At 43.0% G+C, this 18,407-nt stretch overlaps 1 protein-coding gene across 2 annotated transcripts in view; it reads left to right on the top strand.

Moving 5' to 3' along the window:
- Window positions 1-18,407, top strand: part of CD9 (CD9 molecule) — a 39,084-nt gene that overhangs the window by 280 nt on the left and 20,397 nt on the right. The window lies entirely within an intron of this gene.

The raw sequence follows: 18,407 nt of genomic DNA on the forward strand, positions 1-18,407 counted from the left end.
TCTGCCTCAGGCTGGAGGTGGCTCCAGGCGGGGGGACGAGGGGCCCTAGGGAGCGGAGCCTGGAGCCGAGCCGAGTTGGGTGGGGGGAGGGAAGTAGCCTGCACAGCCCCTGGAGCTGCCGAGCAGTGCCAGCTCCACAGGTGCCTGATGCCATGCAGGGGGCTGCACCCTGGTTGCAAAGTGAAGTGGGGCAAGCTGGTTTTGAAGCCTCTTTAAGAGAGGTGCTCCGCACCCCAGGAGTCCTGTTCTGCCTCTAGAAAGTCCCCATCCTGCAAGGCTTTCTCCTCACCCTCCCCAGAGCTGGCTCAGCTCTCTTGCTTTCCTCTCTGTGTTGGCATCAAGGCTTCTTCTCTGTCTGCCAGAGACAGGAGCCGCTCTGCTTCCCTGGGTCTCGGGGGAGGGCCCTGCTACCTGTTGCACACCTTGCACCCTTGACTGGTGTGAAACTTGCACTGCCCTTGCTTGGTTTGCTAAGCAAAATGCAGCGATAAGCGTCCTGTTTTAAATGTGGCCTGGCCACACCTGCCATGTTGGATCAAAGTGACTCTCCCAGCTCTGAAGATGTTAGTAGTTGGCGCCTGAAAACTCATGACCACTCCAGAGCTGGTTTGGGACCACTTTTTGTTTGAAGCTGGGCCCTTGGGCAGAGGTGTGACGGCCTGCCTGAAGTTCAACCCTGGCTTCCCCTCCCCAAGGTGTCTGGGCTGTTCTGGAGGATAATCCTTGAGGCCCCTTCCAACCCTGTGATTTGGGGATATTTATTTATTATTGCTATTTTTTTTTTTTTAATGCTGTTTCATGTCCTTGTTCCTGCTCTCCTATAGGGTAGCATAACGTGGCATAGCTTGTTTTCAATCTGGGAACACACTGAAGGTGTACGCAGGTTCCCCCAGCAACGCAGGCACAACATGGAGTCCAAGAGTTTGTTCCTGAGAAGTTAAACTCTCTCTCGGCGAGACTTAGCTGGTTGAGTTCTTGGATTTCTTTTTATGTGCCTTCTTTTAAAGCGATGTGCTAAGATGCCTTGCAAAAACAGGATGAGACGACAACTGTTTTTGCCTCTGGCCACACCTTTTTTTTTTCTGTTTAGTCTGAATTCAGTTGAAGCGCTCTCAGTGGTGTTTTGCTGGTAGGACCTTCCTCTGCAGCTGTTGGGATTCCTCTCTGGCATGTTTAGAGGTGCAGACCTTGAGTGCAGGAAGTCTCAAATGGGTTGAACTCCATGGAGCACAGTAACAACTTGAGGCAGGTCTTCAACCTAGTGCTGCACAATGCAAGGGCCATCAGTAATATCCGAAAATAGTTGTGAGATTAGTTGATTGTTAGGCAGAAGGTGGGGATCTCGTAGACTAAATTGTTCAGAGAAGGAAACTTTAGGGGTAGCTTCATCAAATTCTTTTTATCCCTTTGAGTATTTAGAGGGATCAACTGTATTTCTATCTGTTTGCACTGCTAGGTAAAAGTCTGCCTATGGCTGTAAAATAACAGAGAGGAACTGGCTACCAAGGGAAAGTAATAGATGTTTCTGCGGACTCGCTGTAAACATCTGACAAAGTCAAGTTATGAATTGAAGGCAGTTGCTTCTGGGTACATCTAATAGTATGTGTGAGAGGGTGTCTGGGGATGTGGTTTGTTTGTTTGTTTGTTTGTTTAAATCTACTTCCTATGCCAGCTTCAGAGAAACATCTTTATGAAGTATTTTAAAAGAAGTGATTGTAATAGGTCTGTGAAAAAAGGGTATTTACTTGGAGTAAAGGTGGTTTTTAAAGAGGATATGGGAAGGCCACATGGTCCATAGCATTCTGAGTAGTATACCATTACTAAGATCTTATTTACAGGCTTGAATAAATGAGTGCATTAGGCCCAAATGGTAAACTTTAGCCCTGTAACCAGCCAAGGCAGAGCACTCAAGGGAACTCTGTGAAAAGGGAGAGGCAGAGACTGTAGGAAGCAAAGTATGTACAAAAAAGCAAAGGTTTTTGCATGTACTGTATTTGCTAAACATTAACTTTTGTGTTTGGGGGGAAGGGAAGCTGTTTCCTAGGCTAATTCTTATCCCAGGCCTATGTAGTCAAACTTATGGTGTCTTTGCTCGCAACTGGAATGGCATTTACCTGAAGGCTAGATGACTTCAACAAATGATTCTTCATGTGGTTCTTTGTCAAAACCACTTGGATTCGGCAGCAAACTTACAGTGCAGCGCTCTGTTTACTCAGCAGTGCTCTGCTATGATCTGCAACTCGCACAGGCTGCTAACTTTGTGAATGCAGTTGAAATGTCTATAATTGGTAAACAGCTGAAATGCTACTGAGACTACCTTTGCCAATGGTGCCAGAACAGCTGTGAAAGGAGCTCTCCCTTAGTTCTTGGAGCATTAATCTAAGTTTAGTGACTGTAAGGATTAGCTCTAGGCCTAGACTTTTTATTAGGTTGTTTTTTGTTCTTTAAGAAAATGGAGCACTGAAATGTGTGCTGGTTGGTTGGGGATACAGGATAAGAAAAAGAATGGTGTATATTTTAGAGTAAGTTTGGTTTATAAATGCAATTTGGCCTGTCAAGATGAGATAAATATTTGGGAGTTGGGAAGGCAAAGGAAAGGATGGTGCTCAAGACTTTTTTTTGCCTTCCCTCCTCTTCCTTCTCTCCAAGTTGACCTTCATCTGATGAGGTCAAGGTAAGCTATTGCTGGAAAACTCTCTAAAGCTGGAAACTGGCACATAGACACTCAATCATAGCATCAGATTTCAGCTAGCCTGGCTTATTCTTATTAATCTTAAATTTCCAGCCTTAGCTACTTATTTATGTACAGTACCTGTGGCAACTGCAAGTGCCTTTCCTGCCTATAGGGAGGCAAGGATTAGCGAACTACTGGAGGTGATGGTCAAGAAATGTTTTGGGGTTTTTTGTTTTGTTTTTTTTAAAGTTTAAGTGGTTACATGGCCAACAATTTATTTACTCAATTTATCACATGTAGTTCCATTCTAGAACTTTATTACTTCGACTCTTGGCCTTACTCAAGGGGTTACTACGTCACCTTGAACCTTTGAAGTGACCTGAATCTGTCCCCACCTCCAGGCAAAGGAATTTCTGGAGAAACTGGCACTGCGCTTGCTTGGTTTTTTTGCTAATCATGATGGTGTTCTGTTGTGCATTGATGCCAATTGTGAGCTTCCTTCCACCACTCCCTTAATTTTTGGCTTTGTCCCTGTTCAAAATTGCATCCCAATTTAATTTTAAAACTTTGTCTTTATTTAATGAAGTCATTTTTCTTTTAAGTGTGTGTGGGCCCCGTTTAGACTGGTTTAATGAGCTTGGCTTAACTTGGTAAGGAATTAAGTAAGAATCATATAAAACGGGTTCAAACTGGAATTCAGAGAACCTCCACTGAGTATTACATTAATTTAGTTAACTAACACTTCTAGTCAAATAGTTGCAACTTCAGCCTGAAGGGCATGTCTGTGTTTCATATTGATGATATGAGGGCATGTTCCACTTCACTATGTTTAAACAGCCTCTTTTAAGCTACTTTTTACACATGTCCAAGCTTAATCTCCTCCATTCCTTATCTGGGCTTGGTTAAGTTTCTTATGTGCTGAGCCTGGACAGTTGGAATGGAGCTGAGGAGCTGCTTACTACAGGGCAGTAGTTCTTAATCTTTTTCTTCTTGAGGCATTCCTTAGAAAATGTCAGCTTACTTTTTGTTTGTGTGTTTGGCTTGTTCTTGTGAAGGTATGAGGAGGAAGCTATATAGAACTGTCAGCCAGCTGTTCAGCTGTACATAACCTTTGTGGCTTCTGAAACTGCAATAAAGTCATGATTTGGGGGGGGGGGATATATTACTTGACTGAAAGTTCTGGTTAAATGTTTCTTTCTCTGGACCTTGCCAAGTATTTGGATATGGGATTGGGGGGGGGGGGGAAAAGTCTTTTAAATTCACATTTTATTTGTATTACTAGGTCTCTAATTTCTCCCTAGTTTATAGCTTCAAATTGGTAAAGTGTGTTACATGGAAGTTGCATACTCTCCTGAAAAAAGTTCAGGGCCCTGTTAGTTTTAGTGTGGAAACAAACTAAAGTGCAAAACCTAATAAGTAAAATGCCATCAGCTCGCCATCCAGTGCATAAATCAAATCTTAAGTGTTATGACTGGGCTAAGCTCCTTCAAGATCTTTGGTCCCAGTGACTGCCTCTGAGTCAAATTTTAACTAGTGCTTGTGTAAAACATTCACAATAAGATTAATGATTTCTCTTTGCTTTGTTTTGTTTGTTTTGTTTTTTCCTTTTTGGAAGAGATTTGTGCGCCACTGGGTCCTTTAAACATGTATTCAAATGTGGGGTGGTCCAGCTGGCTGACTTCAGGCCATTCAGCTAAGTAGAAGTAAATTTACAGTCTTATTTCTTTAGCATTTTGCCTTTTCCCCTAGAACAGTTTAGGAGTACTTTTATAATGCTGCCACTAGTAGACATTGTATTTAAATGTGCCTTCTTAATTAGATTAAGATGATGGCTCTTAAAGTTTGCAGTGACGTAAGAACTGCCACTTACTGGGTCACACCGTAGGTCCGTCTTGCTCAGTATCCTGTCACAGTGATGGAGTGGATGCTGAAAGGAGGAGTGAACACTTGATAAAGTTTTTACAAATCCTCAACTTGATCCAAGTAGAGAGAGAATCTACTATTTTTAATAGCTTTATCTTGAAGTGCTGTAAATATGTGAATATATTGTAAACCAGGATATCTTGTTTTGTGTAGGAACAAAACTGTCCATATGTGGTCCATGATTTCAGCAAGACTGAAGTTAGAAACAGAATGGACCCTTTAGGTCTGTGCTGCCTTGGGTAAGCTTAGTGTTCCAACATCTCAGGCTGGCTTATTTTTCTTTGAGCCATGTGGTCAAAGCTAGGGCATACTTTGTAAAGCCATTTCTTGCAAAGGTTGTGGGGGGGAAATATTTCTTGCTGAAGAGATGCATCCAGTGTGAACAAACAAACAAAAAAAAAAACCCAACACCTTCTCTTTATTGTATAATACTCAAGGCTATTGACTTTAAAAAAAAAAAAAAAATGGAATCAAAATAAAGATTAGCTGTGAACTTGGGGTCATCATAAAATGTGTTGTAAAATCAAGGGTGCAGTTGGTGGGGCTGCCTGATGTGAAATACCTATATTTATAGTTCTAGCAGTTCTAACTAGTTTGTAATTTTATATAAACCCAAAATCAGTAGACTGACTTCTGAACAGCAGCTTGTATAAAATGGCCACTGGCCTTGGCTGTGGTTCAGGAATTCCTGTAATGTTATATTTATTGCAATAAAATGGTGTTCCACCACAGTAGACACTGCATTAACTTTACCCAGGATACTCGCAAATAACATGTTTCCTTCTGGTAAAACTAGTTTCAACACACATGCTGAAAGATTTTGTGGTGGTGGGGGTTTTTGTGTGTGTGTGTGTGTGTGTGTGTGTGTGTGTGTGTTTTTTTGTTTTGTTTTTTTTGTTTTTTTTTAATGGCAGCAAACCATTTGTTTTGCTACTAGCATGTACGCGGTGTCTACCAGGGTATTGCCAAAAACTTGGAAAAACTATAGTTTGTAGCGATGGCATTGCTGTGGGTTTAGATGATTCTGGTGTTGAGGGGGGTGATGCATGTGTTGGTAGTTGTGTGTGGATAGTGCCATCACTTCTGCTAGTCAGTTCAGAAAACGCTCCCTAATTTGCTCATAATTCAAACTTGTTTCCATGTGCTGTGCAACATCACATGTCTGGTCTTGGCTGAAAGATAAATACATATGCAATGCATGGAGTGGGGAGGAGAGGGAGTGGGAATGGAAAAGGAGTGGAGTTGTGGTTTCTTTGCAAAGGGAAGTTTTGAGTCAGAGGTTTTGGTTACTCTTGTTTGATCATGGGGTGGAGAGAAGATACTGGCTTTTTCTCAAGGCACACGCAAGAACCAGCAATAGTTGTTTCCTAAAGCTTAGAACCAGCAATAGTTGTTTCTTAAAGCTTAGAAACTGCTTATAATGTTTATTTTAATGTTTATCACTGTGTACAGTGAACAGCTGTAGAGAAGTGCCTGCCCCTGCTGTCAGTGCATTCTCACAATCCAAATTCTTTTATCCAGACATTCTGCAAACTGTTTCTTTCAAATGCACACTACTTGACCTGCATCTAGGCCAAGGTTGGCGAGTGCTAGGGCTTTCAATTCTGAAGTGTAACACTGGTTTAATAAGCTTTGGAAAATGAACCTAAAGTGCAGTGAACAGATGCTTGCTAATGATGCCTGAATAATAATGGGTGGGTCCCTTTTTCCCCCCACAATCCATCCTCTTCCAACTCACTCAGGGACATAAGCATTTTTTAAAGATGGTATTGGAAACTATTAAGTATGAGGCTTATAGTCTTATTGGGAGAGGCGAGGGGTTTTTGGGGGATTGTTTTTTTTGGGGGGGGAGGGGTTTGTTTGGTTTTTTGTTTTTGAGGCAATTTATCTTATTTGAGATGTGTTTCTGCAGTTGGGATAAACCTGATGAAGAATGCTTTGCATTTGAAAGCTTGTCTAACTTTTTATCCCAACCATACAGTTGTTCCAATAAAAGATGTTTCCTTAAAATCCTTGCCTCTTGCAAAATTCCTGGACCACTATGGCTACATCACTCTAGTAAATGTTCTAGTATTCTTTTTTTTTTTTTTTTTTCCTGGTGCTCGGTTGTCCCTGCGGATTAGTTTAGTTCCAGACTCCTAGTCCTTTGCTTCACTTGATTAACACCAGCCACATTATTTGTCTGACAGTAGCAACATTATGACTGTAGTCTTCTGGTAACTCTTGCAAAATATGCCTATTAAGACTGACATCTTTGCAGTCTAATACTGTAGTTGGGTGGGAGGAAAGGGTCAATCTTATGCTGCTATGTAAGCCAGGAACTCCATTTCTTTGAAATATTGGAGCACTGGACCTCTAGATGAAGTGGGGGTGTGTGTGTAACTGGCCCAGAATTGTGGGGCTGAGATTTGTTCAAGCTTTACCAGCAAATGGAAAAGTCAGGTTCATACTGGTTTCCCTGACCTTGGTTCTTGCTGCCTGCTGGGTATGGAACAAAAAGTAAATTTAATCTTGGGTATGAGAGGAACAGTAGCTTTAACCTCTCTTTTCAGACGTGAAGAAGGACTTTTTGCACCGGAAAGCTTGTATAGCATCTCTTCCCCAACTATACAGATACTACTGTCCCCAAAACCTGGTGTCTTTTACAGTTCTTGGCACATCACAGCTGCAGTAACATTCCATCCCTTCCCCTCGCATGGAATTTTACGTGGCCATTGGTTTGGTCTGTATTCAGGTTTTTAAATGGAGATTGACTTGCAAAAGTACAGATTTTACTTTACAAGAATATTGGCTAGTAAGTAATTTGAACCATGGCTGTTGTCTAGTTAGCTATTATAATATTCACAGGTTTGCTGTGCAGTGCTAACAGGGTGGACTGACTTCAGTTTATATTAAAATCAAACTGCTGGGTTTTTTTGGTGCTCCTTCATTTTCCTAAGGAACGGTTTATTCTTGCTGATTTAACTTGGTAAACTGGGACTATAAACTAGTCATACACTTTTTTTTAAACAATCGGATATCTTAACATACATTTCATATTTTCATTGTCTGTTCTCTAGAAAATAGTAAATTACATGCTAACTTGTACTCGCTATTTCTGTCTCTTCCAATATAGATAGAAATGTCAACACCCCTTAAACTCATTTTAAAAAGGGGGTTAACTTGCTTAAGAGTGCTAGCTAGATAAGACAATTTGTGTGTGTGTGTGTGTGTTTAATCAAAACTGTTCTGCATTAAAACTAAACAATATAAACAAGTGGTTCCCTGCTGCAACTTGTGGTGTTTCACAAAGTGCCATAAGTTAGAGCAGACATTTACTGTTGGTTGGGGGGTGGGGAATCAAGCTCCACTTTGGAACTGATCTCTCTCCCTGAGCCCTGCCTCCCCTCCCAGCTCTGGTGCTGTCTGCAGGAAGGGAGGGGAGATGAGGAGGGAGCTATAAGCTGGGGTTTGCCTAGCCTGAGCTGGAGGGGGAGGGTCTGGGGGGGCTGAGGCTGGGCATGGAGGGGGTTCCAATCCACCTGCTTCCCAGGCTGGGGAAACAGCAGCCTGCAGCTCCCTCCCCCTCCCTTCAGACAAAACCAAAATCACATGCAATGACTGACAAAAGTTATCTAAAGTACTCTGCTTTGCATCTTCACCTGATCCCTGATTAGATGAGGGTTAATTTATTGTGGATTTGGCCACTTTTAAAGTACTCTGCAGCCACACACATGTTGGGGCATAGCTGTAGAGCAGGAGTTCCCAACCTTCCTACTGGCAAGCTGCGGACCAGAAGTGGCCGCAGACCAACAGTGATCTGCATACTGTGGGCAGGTAGCCAACCCTTTTTGATACTTGGTATAAAAAGGGGTAGTATGTCAGTTACTTCCAGTCTATGGTTTGCTGGTCTGTGGTCACTTCCGGACTGATAGCCAACCCTTCGAAGCCTGGGGCTTGGGAACCCCTGCTGTGACCTGTTACTCCTGTCAGGGCCTTTAGTGTATCTGTAGCTGACTAACTGAACTGCTTGTCTAGTTGCCATGGCCTTCAGGATTTGGAACTGATAGTTCTCTTTCCTGACTCTGTCTGACTACTTCTGCTCTTTTGCTAATGTAACTCAGTCAGTTTCTCAACTTTGCGTGAGTTAATCATTGAACTAGGGTGTAGACAGGCTAGTTTTATCAGTATCAAAGGCTATGATGCATCTGTTGCATTTCCCTGTAGCAATGCAAGTATAGCAAACTGCCCCCGATTTTTAACCCTGTTCCATTTCAGAGTTAGTTAGGGTGATTCTGGTTAATTCCTTTGACTGTAGGTTTGTACAAGGATAATCTATAACAATTGATGCATGTACCCAAACAGCTGATTTACCCTTCCCCTTTTTTTTTAAGAAGCTAAAATATATGTTTACCCATTCCAGTGGTTTTCAACACTTTTTTTTTTTTTTAAATATTCAAGGCACCCCTTGGAAAATGCCAGTTTGTACTTGTCACACTTTTTGACTACGGACAATAATACAGTACTCCCCCCCCCCCCCCCCCCCCAATTGTCTCACTCCTCTTACCTCTCTCCCATTACAAAGAATTTGCAAATACCATAACAGGTCAGAATGGTTTTAACATGCCGGATTCTCTTGTGAATCATCACTGCACACCAAACCATGCTAACATTGCACAGCACCCTGTCACCCCCTGCAAAAATCTCAGGGTGCTGTGGCAACTTAATTGAGAATCGCTGGTCCAATCTCTGTAGCTAAATAAACTGAAATAAAGAGAACCTACTTCCTGCACTTTCAGGTAGGGCTACTGACATCAAATTTAGCTTATTGATGATAATGATCTAAAGATGGTTAGGCATTGACTGCATCAGTTTAATGGTGGGTTTTCTCTTCCCTCCTCCCCATAACTTCAGCATGATATGCAATGCAAAATATGAAATATTTTGAATACATTTACTAAGCAAACACATTGCAGTAAGCTTTAGCTTTTTATCATTTGAAAGTTTAACTTTTTTTATCCATTTTGTGGTCCCTGTGCACCTGGTAAAACAGGCAGGGAGAAGACGGTCAAACTCTTAAACATCACCTGCCAACTAAAAAACTTCTATGATACTTCTGAGTTTCTTGAATTGAAGGTTAACTACATGAAAGAACTCTACATGCTGAGTTGGGTGTGTCTGAAGCTTTGAGTTTAACTTAATCTCACAGGTTGTGCTGGTGAGTCACTCCTTTCCCAAGAATAGCTAGAAGCTCAAGAAGATTTTGAGGTTTTCAAAGAAGTTCAAACTATTCCAGTTTTATTGCTCATCTCCTTAAAAATGGCATTGCTTGCTTGTTCTTGCATAGAATGTATAATTGAATTTGTAGTCTGAACTGTGTGAGGTGCAAAGTAAAGTGATACTGACATAATTTAAAAGGTCTTTTGAATGTTGGCACCATTTTCTTTCTGCTAGCAGATGGGCACTTGTAAAAAATCTAGCTGCAAAGAAAACTATTTGGGGGCTGGTGAATGGGGGGCTGAAAATAGCTGTATAGTATACAACTTTCTGAATGATGGAGTAAACACTACCACATTGATCTACCATCCAGATTGGAAAACAGTAGAGTTTTATGTCCCCTTCTCATATCTTCCTCAAGATAAAAGATGGTTCTGGATAACCATCCTTTCTATCCTCCCAGACTAACTTTTCTACAATGCGATAGGTGTGCATGATGGCTGGCAGGCAAATGGAGTTGTATAAGAAGGTATGTGCTGGGGTAGAGCCTGGAAAGCAGTAAAAGAGTTCATGCCTTGACTTAGAAAGTGAATGGAAGCCAGTTCAGGGATTACAGAAGAGGGATGACAAAGTCTGAGGAAAGCAATTTAGCTATGGGTGGATATAAAGAAATACAGGTTGTGGAAGAAGACATTTAGCGTAGCCATTTTCATGTGTTATCAGGGCATAAACCAGACACTCCCTAAAAATTTCTTGTGGGAGGCACTGGAGAATGGAAGCAATGGGTTGCTCAGATATCCTGGTCTCTTATGCTTATAATATCATATCTTGGTATATTATTAGGTCTGTTTTCATAATAAAGACTTCACATTTTGAGGTTATTAAAGGACACCATTAAGTTAGCATTTTGGGTTTCTCAAAAGGAAATAAATATAGCTTGGGTACTGTACTTGATCAAGGCCCTTCAACTTTTTGTGTTTTTATACTCGTTTCTATTTTACCAACTCCATTTTATCAGATGTGGGTTTTTTGGGGGTTTTTTTGTTTTGTTTCTAATTCAGTAACCAGTCAAATGATTGTATGGGGGGGAATGATGAAGCTGATATACTCTGTAAATCCTTTGAATATACCAAGAGAACAGCTGAAACTTGCCCACGATTGTTCAGTTTTAATTAAAAATCAGAAGGTGATAGTTGAAAGATCAGTTTTTCCTCATCTTCTAGCAGTATCTAACATCTCCACACAACCAAGCACCATTATAACCCATGGCAAAAAGCTCTCTTTTTCTTCCTTTGACCGTTACAAAAGATTGGCTGTTCAGTCATCAGTGGAATAACCACCTACAGGTTGGCAGCCTATTGCCTGTAAGCTGGATCTAGTTTCAATAAAGTAGCTCTGAAAACCCATGAAGCCACAGGGCTTCTGCAGTGCTTTGGCAGTAGAGGGAGCGGGATGTTGCTGGCTGGGAAACAGCAACCCAGCCTGTAGGAAGGTGCAACTGTGGTGGAAGCAGCCCAGTAGTTGGAGCTGAACTCTGTTAAAATGACCCCCTGCTCCAAAAAGTTGCCAACCCTGAGCCTATACCTTCACTTCAGGATGCTTATTATTAGCATATTTTTGTTTTAAACCCCATTGCCCTACAAATGTGAGCGCCTTTTTAACATGGAGATGCTAAGCATAGAAGTCCTTAATTTTTATTTTTATACTTGCATGAAAGAACTACAGTCCAAAGCAGGAAACTTGCCACTTAGTTCTGAATTATCCTTCCTTTTCTTTCCAGCTGGAGCTTTTGAGTGTGGTATCTAGAAGGAAAAAAAAATCATAAGGCATCCTTTTGATTTGAAAGGAATGTGCCAGTTTATAGCTTTCTTTTTTTTTTTTTAATTGTTTTCCTCCTGCGATAGTTTATAGCTTACTTTTTTTTTTTTTAATTGTTTTCCTCCTGCCTGTAAAAATGGTCTTTGATTCTTGGGGTTTTATAATCTAAAGACAAGTATTCCTCTTGCTTCCCTAGGGGGGGAAAAAAGCATAATTCCCTTTTTAATATCTTCACTCCGACTTGTGCAGTTCAGGCCACATCCTAGCTTTTGGATGGAGTTAGAAGAGGGGTGGGCAAAATAGTCAATCCAGCCAATGGCCAGATGCCACTTCCTAGCAGCCCCTACCCATGTGGCTCCCAGCTGGTCACCATGGAGGGTGGATTTGTGACGGCTTGAGGCTGCAAAATGTCAGCCATGGCCCCAGCCCTTTTGCTCCTGCAGTCTCTATGGAGACCAGCTGGGAACTGCAGGGCAGACGAGGAGCTGCTCTGGGGTCAGGATCTTGGGGCTGTGGCAGAGCCACAATCTGTTCCCTCCACGCCCCTGGCTGCAGAACTCGCATTCGCCACAGGGGTGTGAAGACGGTGGATTGCAGCTCCGCCCCAGCCCTGTGCTGTCACTACCCCAAGATCCCGGGGTCTCCCCAGCCCCTCCTGTCCTTCTAGCCGTGGGCCCCATCCCAGTTACCTGGCTGCACACCCCTGCCTGTGTGGGTCCCACCCCTGACAGTGGGTGTGGGGAGGACAGACCGGGGTACCTGGGCAGTAGGGCTGGGTCTGGCAGCAGCAGCCAGAAGGAGCTGGTACCACAGGGGCTGCTGAGAAATGGAGTACACTGTGCGCCCAATCCAGCCCATGGGCTAGATTTTTGCCCACCCCCAAATTAGAACGGCCTCATAACTGCTTTTTAAACGAGGGGGAGAATAGTGGATGGTGTGCACCTTGGAAGGCCTGGTGAGACCCTATCTGGCTTTTTAGTCTTAAGAAAAAGAAAACTACTTGTTTTCCTTCAGCCACGTGTTCACTAAAGTGTTAATGATGTCTGGCAACAACAGGTAAGTATGTAGCTGTTAGTAGCCAAGAAGCCATGTATCCCAGCAACCAGGGGTGGGTCTATAAACAACATTTGCCTTGTGCTTCTTTTAATGAGCTGTGAGTTGGATCCAAATAGTGCAATCTCATCAGCGGGCTGTATTATCTGGAGTCGTAGCCCTACTGATCAGATGGACTTGCACATTTGCAAGCGAAACTTGAATGAGCACACTGCACATGGCATGATCCAGGCTTGTCCTGGAATACATGATGTGGCAAAGCCGCTCCTTGAGAACCTTGCTTTTGTGCCCGTCTTCTCAGGTATATGAGGGTCAGGGAGGAGAAGATTCAAAAAAGTTTTAATCCCTCAGAGCTAGGAAAGCCCCTTTGTTTGCTCACTGAGAAACCCCAGGGTCTACTGTTCTAATGGACATACCTTCTTCCTAGCCTAGTGTAGGCTGACAGCCCAAGGAAGATCTGGAACTATCAGGGTAGTAGCATAGCAGCAGGCACTGGAGAAGCTGCTGGGACTGTCCAGCAAACTTGCTGTTCACTTCATAGTAACCTTCACACTTGGGCATCTCCTTTCAGGCTAAAATTTAAACTTGTGCAGTCATTCCAGGTGCAAGTCTTCCTACATGAGCCTCCATTTATTTCTTTAGTTTCAGTGCAGTTGCAAGACGAGCCTTGGGGGCAAGTGATTGTAATAACTCAGATTTTCCTTCTCATCCTTACCCCTTGGGAATAAAGTCTGTTTTGAAGCAGGGTTGCAGTTGGTAAAATTGAGTGATTTAGTAATGGTAAATAGCCACCTCAGTTCTCAGTTACTCTAGCATTTGGCTCTGTAGAGACTTTTCTTTGCTTAAGTTAACCCCCCCAAAAAAAGTTTTCTTTAAAAACTCTCACTTATTTGATTATACTGGGGGGGGGGGGGGGGGGGCGACTTCCGAAGGGGTATGGGGGGGGGGGGGGGGGGGTTGCCAACTCTTGACTGTTCAGAAATCATGAATAGGATTTCAAAATCATGAGACTAGAAAACTTTGGGTTCTTTTGCCTTTTGTTTTTCCTCTGAGCCTTCAGAAGAGCAGGCTTGTGTTTTTCAGGCTTTTCTCTTCAGCCAGAATAGCTAGAAATCTAGAACTTTTTCAGTGAAAGTAGTGGCTTACCTCTTAACATAACTAGGAGGCTTGTAGCTTTATGGGAAAAACACATTATTGGAAGAATGCAAATGCAAAGACTTGGAACACTGAGATTTTGAAGACGGCTGTAAGGCACAAAATTATCCTGGCTGTCTAGTTTAGACAAGGGCTAAAATAAGTTTTAACTGTTGGCATAGCTAAAGCAGTAACACTGGGACAGCATGGTTATGACGTGTGCAGTTTGTGGGTTTTCAGTTTTTAAGATTGCAAAGCTAAATAAGCTTGTTCATAATAGCTATACAGGTAAATAACCCACCTTGCCAACCTAGATCTGTTAGCAAACATCCCACTGTCGACCTGACTCTTCTTGATCAGGAAAGGGGCATCCCAAATAAGTGACTAGCTGCACTTAAAAGTGATGACTAGCTGACCACTAACAGTGGACGAAATTCAAACCTCAGTGGCTACATTGACTGCTTCAGAGAGAATGAACAATGAAATACTCAACAACAAACACCACCACAACAACCTCTTCCTCTCAGAAAAAAGGGCCAGGGAATCTCTAAGATTCAACCACCAAATACTAATAAAACCAGCAGATAAAGGAGGAGCCATATGTAGTCTTCACAGTTAAGGATAACTAAAAGAAGCCAACAGACAATTCTGACACTACCTACTATAAAAGAACTAAAGGAAGAGCCTACTCCCCACTTCTCCTTGAAACTCAAAGCCACCATAACATCCATTTCCATCAGAACTACAAGAAAAACTTCAGACCCTGATCCCTTCACTACCCAATCCAGGGACTTTTTGCCTGTTCCCTAAAATCCACAAACAAGGAAACCCTGGCAGACTTATCATTTCCAATCATGGAACCCTAACGGAAGAAATACCAGGTTTCATTGAATCCATCTTAAAACCGCTCGTCACCCAAAGACCGAGTTTCATCCAAGACGCAACTGACTTCAGCGAACTCAAAAACACAGACCACCTTCCCAGCAGTACCCTCCTAGCCACCATAGGTTTCACTAGCTAATACACCAACGTCCCACACTAGGGCAGCATCCAGGCCTGCCTCATATCTACAAGAATGCGATCACAACTTGGAATACAGACCTCAGGATATCACTGAACTCCTACTTCATCCTCATGCCCGACAACTTCAGTTTCAACAACCAACACTTCTTCCAGGCTATGGGTGCCAAAATGACCCCACAATATGCCAACTTTTTTATGGCCCACCTAGAAGACTTCCTCAAGAACTGCACCATCAAACGCTTACTATACCTGAGATGCATTGATGACATCTTCGTCGTTTGGACCAAAGCCCTGCAGTCTCTGATTGACTTCCACCAAGAAGTCAATCGCCACCTCTCCATCAGACTATCACTAGAATACTCTAGCACCAGCATTTCCTTTTTGGACACCATGATTAATATCCAAGATGGTAAAATTCAAACTACCATATACAAGAAACCTACAGACCAACGTGCTTATCTATACAGAACTGGCAGTCGCTTTAAACACACAATGAAAGCTGTAATTTAAAGCCAAGTTCTCTGATGCCACCAAATTTGAAGCGAAGAGAATGCCCGTGATCGCCACCTCACAAATCTCAAAAGGGCCTTCAGCCAACAAGGACACTCCTCCAGAGAGAGCTTGCACTTTTGAATGAGCTACCTGGATACTATGTGAAGATTTGCTGCAGTACAAAAAGAAAATCCCCGTAAATCGCACACCATTATTTATGACGTACCATTTTTCCCTGGAACCTACACAGAAATTCTCACAACTGCAACCCATACTAGAAGACCCTATTCTTAAAGAGATCTTTCCAGAACCACTGACCCTTGATAACCTCATCACCAGAAGCAAACTCCTTATAACCCAAACCATGCCAGGACAGGAAATGTAAAACCTGCCAACACATCTCTGCTACACTCACAGTTGCCACACCCCACAACAGAACCATCATCATTCCTGGATCTTACACCTGCACTTCCAGAAATGCAATATCTCATCTCATCCAGTGCATCAAATGCCCTGATGGAAAATACGTAGGAGAAACCAAACAACATCTGCGCGCCAGAATGAATGCACACCGAAAATCTATCAAAGATGAGACTACCCAATTACCCGTGGGGGCACATGTCTCGCAGGACAATCATTCTCTCTCTGATCTCTTGGTTACATCATCAAAGGGAACTTTCAACAAACCTACAAACTTTGCTTCATCCACCTACTGGATACAAAAAATCATGGACTCGATATAGATACTGGATTTTGATGCATTACAACCTACCTGATTCACCTGGTACCTGCCTGACCTAATCTCCTTCTCTCTCTCTTTTTCTCTCCCTCTTCTCTGCCCCTCTCTTTTTTTCTTCTTCCTGATTCCTTACCATTTCCTTTTTTGTTAATCTCTTTTACCATGTATTATTACCACTGTAGTGTTTTCCCTTTGGCCTTTTTTGTCTCCTGTTTTCTGTGCCCTCCCTTCCCTGCTTTACCTTCTGTTTTTCTAATTTCTTCCCTTTTATATTTTCACTGACATCCTGTCACATTTTAGCTCCTCTCATCCCTACTTTCCTGACCTTCAGCAATTCCCTTATTCACAGACGACTTCTCTTCCACCCTGTATTTTTATCACTGTAGTCCCCCTCTGACCTTTCGTTTTCCCCCTACTCTCTTCCTCCTCCCTTCCCTGCTTCAGCTTTTGTCTTGCTTACCTTCTGCCTATTTACATTTTCACTGACATCCTACCACACTTGGAGTCTCAGACCAGCAGAGACTCCCTATGCCTGAAGAAGGGTGCTTGTGCCCGAAAGCTTGCTAAGAACTTGTTTCCGACTGCTCGGTTGGTCTAATAAGATATCGCATCTACCCAAAGAACCTTGCTGCACTTCAGCTTCTAGTGTCAAGTGATATTTTCATGTTTATTGGCTCAGGCTGGAAGCCTCTGGTTAGGGCTGGTTCCTAGGGGATGAGACAACATAATGGTCAACTGTCTGTCTGAACCCTTTGGCTCCTCTTTGATTGCTCTTGTTGTCAAGCGAGTTGCTGGAGAGACAGTGCTGGTTTCTCAGGTATGGCTTGTTTTCTCCGGGAAGCTGTGGGGGCTGGGTCACTTCCCACGTTCCCGGCTGACCTCTAGGGCATTTGTAAATCCTCTCTAAGGACACTCGCTGTTCAGTGGTAAACACTTTCCAAACTACCTTTACCACCTCGTTCTCCTGTAACTTTTAAAATGGGGAGAACGGGGGAAAGACTTACTCCTACTCTGGAATTTAAGGGAATGTGGCATGATGAGTCCGTCATCCTCATTGAATTTCTGTGGGGAGGAAAGGAATTTACTGTGCCTGCAAAGTGGACAGTTTTGAAGCAATGTAATTTCCAGTAGCTCTGCTATATGGAAGTCGGGAAGTGCTACTCCCTTCTGGAAGGCACTGCTTATGATTCTTCTCTCTGAAATGTTGGCTAACCCTTTCCTGTACTTCGAGGCTTGATGTTGTCCTCTCAGTAGCTCTGCTGCAACACCATTGGAAAGAAAGTTTCTAGGATTATTTAGTTCACTTCTCATCCTTCAGTCATTAGTGATGGTTCAGAGTGCTTGCAGGCTTTTGAAAGCACTGGTGTTCTATAAATATAGTAGTTGCTGTTGGTGTCTCTTGCAGACTCTGTCATAGTGCATATTCATTTCTCTTGGTTTATTCCAATTATAGCAAAACAAGGGAATGGATTTGGGGAAAGAGGAGTGGCCAGTTCACAGGCCTCTCTCTATCTGGTTAGGCTTCTTGGCTGCTTGTACCCGCTCCAGGTTTAATTCAGTTCAGTCCTCCCTAAATTGAAACGGTAGATTTTTAAAATGGGCCAATTGTATGCTTTATGCAATCCAGTATCGAGTTAATAAATAGCAAAATGACTGAGTTGTACATGCCCATGTGCATCTTAATCAGAAAAACATATCTAAGTAGGCACCTCAGCAGTTGGTCAGTGCATATGCATGTACCATTTCCCAAAGTGCTAAAGGCCAGCCTGGTGCAGATGTGCCTTGGAGATCACAGCTGCATCAGCTTCAGCATGGAAATACTGAACTTTTGCACAGCAGAAAGCTACTAGAGTGCACACATACACCTTGTATTTAGTCTCTCTCTCTAACTACTGAATAGTGAATCTTTTTTCATGCTGAGCGCAGCCAAGTTGGCAAGAACCTTGTACACAGATCTGGTTTGCACATACAGATCACCCCCGCCCCCCCCCCCCCCCCCGACGCCGCATGTTGCACTTAATCTTTAGACAGTAATATTTTACATTGCTGTCTTCTGCATTTCTCCCCTCTTCCCTTCCCTCTCTGCCACCCCATGTTTCCACGTCTTCCTCATTTAACCACTAATATTCGGACCTGAATTTAGAACAGGGGTGGGCAAAATACAACCTGCGGGCCAAATCTGGCCTGCCAGGCCAGTCTGTCTGGCCTGCAGGGCCCTTGGAATTTAAATAAATTAAATAAATAATATATAAAATTTGCCTCTGGCTCCTGTCAAAAGTGACGGGAGCCAGGGGCAGTAGGAGCCAGGGGAAGCCACAGCAAGCCCCTGGAAGAGCAGGGCCCACCCTGCCCCGC

This window comes from Alligator sinensis, unplaced genomic scaffold (assembly GCF_000455745.1).
Source record: "Alligator sinensis unplaced genomic scaffold, ASM45574v1 scaffold35_1, whole genome shotgun sequence".
Taxonomy (NCBI): domain Eukaryota; kingdom Metazoa; phylum Chordata; order Crocodylia; family Alligatoridae; genus Alligator; species Alligator sinensis.